This window comes from Camelina sativa, chromosome 10 (genome assembly GCF_000633955.1).
Source record: "Camelina sativa cultivar DH55 chromosome 10, Cs, whole genome shotgun sequence".
NCBI classification, from domain to species: domain Eukaryota; kingdom Viridiplantae; phylum Streptophyta; class Magnoliopsida; order Brassicales; family Brassicaceae; genus Camelina; species Camelina sativa.
The window spans coordinates 16,130,804-16,135,609 of record NC_025694.1 but is presented as its reverse complement, the minus strand read 5'-3'; positions in this window follow the sequence as shown (position 1 = coordinate 16,135,609).

Here is a 4,806-nt window from a genome sequence, read left to right as displayed (position 1 = left end):
AAACATACTTATCCACTACTATACAGGATTCATTCTGTACATCCCCAAACGACCAACTATCCAGATCAGATATCTATATCAAAAACAATTTAGCTGCATATGGGTCAATCATTTCAATAGCAGGATCAGGACAGAATTTCAACAACCGCTCCCCATCCGAAGATTCTCCTGAATGTTTTTATATTTGCCACAACTTTTGAGTTCATTTGATTTTCAACCATGGCAGAAGCATCTCCTATTTTCATTAGCTTAATTTCACGATGTCCTTAAATCGTTTTATAATATATAATAATTACAAAGAACCTACCACAGAACAATCAACGCATCATATGAATGCAAAATAACTTACACCAATAAAATTAATACTTCTTCCATCAAGTCCTTATAGCTCTTTCGAAAATAAATGGGTGTTTATATAAACTTCCCCTGCAAGCAAGCAATATATCTTATTTTACATCATACTCGAAATCAGTTTGTACAATATGACTTAAAACTCATTAATATATAGTCGAAAACTATTATAAACCCCAATAACTAAAACCAACATATATTAATTGGACGAAAGATAATGTCAATCCTCAAGAGTCAAGCATAACAGTTTAGGGATAAATTTAAACCAAATTACTTAAATTTAAAAATTAATCCCAAATAAAATTAGTAATATATATATATATATATATATATTACATAATATACAATTCACTAACTACCTTTTTTAAAAAACCAACAACAAAAGTAATAAAGATAGTATAATTATTCAATAAACAACCGGCAAAGCTGAAAACACAAACAAGAACTCAATACCAAGTTAAAAAAGCGTATTATGTCCGGAATTATATCTTCTGATGTAAAACAAACAAGAAACAAAGAAAACATAACTACATTCCTACTCTATTTTGAAGCAAATTTACGTAAAGCAAAATACTATTAGTCAGTTATTACAACAGTCACGCAAAAAAAAACCCACCAACGAACTTACAACTTTGAAGGGGGAACAACCAAAAAATTAAAACTCAAGCTAAAAAAGTTAGTTTCCCTAATTTTTTAAAACAAGAAAAACAAAGATATAATACATGGATGTATGGCATATTCAAGAACGATTAAAGCTAAAACATTCGTTTTAAAGCACTCATTAAATTTTGAGGCCATGATTAGACCGTTACTGTGAAAAACACCCTTACACTGTCTACAAAGTTGATAAGTGTACGATCGCCGATAACTCCCAAATTATCCCTACGTACTATTAAACCAAACGGTTAGTCTTGTGAGAAAAAACCAAACCAATTTTCCGAACCAAAAATTTGCCAAATCAGCAAGTAACCAATAATCGGTCTCCGTTATTAAGAAATAACCAATCAGCAAAAGTTATAATTACATTTGGTTAGTGATTCAGTTCGATTTGATTCACTATAATTAACCAAACGGTTAACCGATATTCTAAAGCTAAAGCCTAAACAAATACACTAAACCTCCAATATAACTAACTAAACCTCTAATTACTTTTGCTAAACAATAAATATTTCAAACTCTCTGACCAAACTTTCTACGACAATAAAAACACACCATGCTTCGTAAATGTGGTAGACAATATTCTTTTGTCTTTTTTTCTTCTACTTGTTAATTTTACCATATTAGTTTAAATTTTTTGCCAGTTTTTATTTTTTTGTCAACCAAACATTAATCTAGAAGATAACCCCAAGGTTGGTTGCCCAAACCGGAAGGAAAGAATTTACAAAATAAATTTCAGAAGATAAAGATCTCGAAGAACGAACAAGGCAGTCTGTCCGTACATTTGATGACCGCGGGATCCGTGAAAGCATGAAAGACGGAAAGGATGATCAAAATAAGCTGAACTCGTCCAACATGTTAGAGAAAGCAGGCCATTCATCGGGATATTGCATCATCGCCACTAATTTGCACAATCTGTCTCGAAAATATGACAATCAACACCTGCTGCCAGAAGGGATTCCATCGCCCAAATCAAAGCCTGAAACTCCGAGTGTAGGGGGAAGGACTTTGTCGCTGACTCCGTGCTCCTAGTAGCAGCGTAGTATCCCCACTGTTGCAAAACCACCAGTCCAAACCCACAAAAAGATCACAAGCCTTCGAAGATCCATCAACCTAACACTGAGGAGAATGATCCCGAACCTCTATTTTACCATTTTAAAATATCCTAAAATAAACAATACATTAGTAAATATACATTAGTAAATTAAAAATCTAAATGATTTTTAAGTATACTTGCTCCCAAATATACACGAAAGTTCCAAGTAGATAAGATTGGGAACATCAAGAGAGATGATGGAGATATTAAAGAATCGGATGTATAGTCTCTTTAGAGATGAAGAAGACACAGAACCACACCGTGTTTTCCAACGCTGATCATCAAGAACCAGTTCTTCAAGCAAAGAGCAACGAGGTAGAAATGTATAGTTTTTTAAATGGTTAAAACTGGCATATTTGGAAAGCCATTAAGCAAAGTAAAAATCCAAATGATTTGGGTGACAAAATGACAAAATTATAGAATGGCAAATCCAAAATTATTTTATTCTTACTTGACTGATCATGAAATAAGATTGTACAAAAATTGTATATTTACTAATGTATTGTGTTCTTCAAAAATTATTTATATTCATGGATGTGGGGAGTAAATGTAAAACTAATTATTTTTTGCATGAATAATTGTGATAAAGAAAATTCAAAGCACATAGTACTTACCAAAATATTCAAATTAATATCGCTTGCCATACAAGACATATTTATCCACTTTATTATAGACATTACATTATAATAATTCTTATCACAAATATTTAGATGCAACGAAAATAATGGCAATTTTTTATTGATATTTATATATAATTATTATACGTTCGCTAACTATCTGTATGATTACATTTCATTAATGTTTTGTAAGGGTAAACATTTTAGTTTACGAACAAGTCTAAAATTTTGAGTTGATCACAAATGAAAAATTATAAAATCGAAAAAATAGTCGTTAAAATTATGTATTTAATAGTACTAAACATTTTTATAGAAAAAGTTATGGTTCAATCAACAATAAATAGCAATTATGTTGATTATAGCTAGAAATCCTTGTTGGTAAACAGTGTTTTGCTTACTTAAATTTTATTTTTCAATTATAAAAAAAAATCGAAATAGTACTAGGATTTACCCCGTGGTACACCACGGGCCATTTGTTTTTTTTTTACATTATCAAATTTAGTTTGTTGCAAAAGTTTAGTTTTTTTGTTTAGTTTGCTAAGACATACTAAATATATTTGCACAATCTCAGTTTGATAAAACTAACTATACATATATAGTTATTACTATAGGAGATGAGGTCCACAATTTATAGTGCTATATATATCTAACTTATTTGTTATAGTGCTGACTTTATAATTTAACGTGTATCTTCATTCATTTTCTAAAATTCAGAATTTAAGTTGTGTTGCTACATAGTTTTATTGTTTTTATAAATATTTAGATATATTGAACTATAATAAATAACAGAATTTAATGAATCTAACATATATATATATATTTATTTATTTATTTAGAATTTTGTACCCCATATTAATGATTTTTTAGTGATTTTTGTTTTACTTGTTTACGAACACAAAAAAAAATAAGAATAAACTTTAAAAGGAATTGTCACTATTAGTTTTGATAAAATACATATTAGCCCTATTAATTTACTATCCCATATTAAAAATAGCATAGCTTTGTTTGTGACATAAATTGAACATCAAAGTTATGTTCATAAATTTTTCAGAAGACAAAATCGTACTATTTTAGTTAGTCTGTTCAATGTGGTAGACTGGTAGTAATGCTAAATAAAGAAAATCTCTTATACTGCTTATTTTTATTTTCATTTCTGTGTACGTCCTTCTTTATTGTACCAAAGAAAATGTTAGGAAGTAACAAAAAAAGAGAGTCATATTTGGCATTAATGTGCTTTATATTTGCATTATTGATTTGATTTTTTTTTAACTTACATCGTAAAAAACAGGGAAAAACCCAATTTTGTTATCTTGAACTGGAAAATAAAATATAATTCTCCATCATCAACCTTGATTCTTCTCATTATCATCCTCTTTTTTTTTTGAACAACAGCAAGGCATGCTATATAACATCATCTTCCTCTTTTCATTATCTGAGACTTTCTTATGCGATTAAAGGCCAAGAACATGTAATCTCAAGAACGAATACTTAGCAATTAGAACTTACCAACAAACAGAGGCGAAGGTTGTCTAGAACTAGACCCGGCTGCAACTCCTTAATAGTTTGTTGTGATTCCTTCATTACATTCTTAGTTTGTTGGTAAGTTCCTTTTGTCTTTCATGGAAGCTAATATGTATCTATCTAATCTTAGGTACAGCATACTTACATGACATGAAAGAATATTTTGTCTGTGGAACTACCTATATTTTCTTCGACTGTTCCTATATATGACTTGGAATAGTTTTATCACCCTTGTGGTCCAGTTTATATAAGAGGGGTTTGTTTTGAGTTTTGACTTTCACTTCCCTTAAAACAAGGTGATCGAATGAAGGTGACTTCAGTTTGGTTTATTAATACATTTTGCCAACGCTGTGGGATTGTATTTTGCCAAATGCAGTTTGGTGATTACTTTTCAACATTTAACTGTGTTGTTTGTTTCGCCTCTCTTAAATTTTAGACTCCGAAGTTGTCAAGACATCATCTTTGTCTCTTTGACATGTCAGTTTGGGACAAAAGGAAAGTGTCTCAGCAAAAGGCAACTGCTTAATTGTCATATAATTTAATTTAAACCAGAAATTAAGGCAT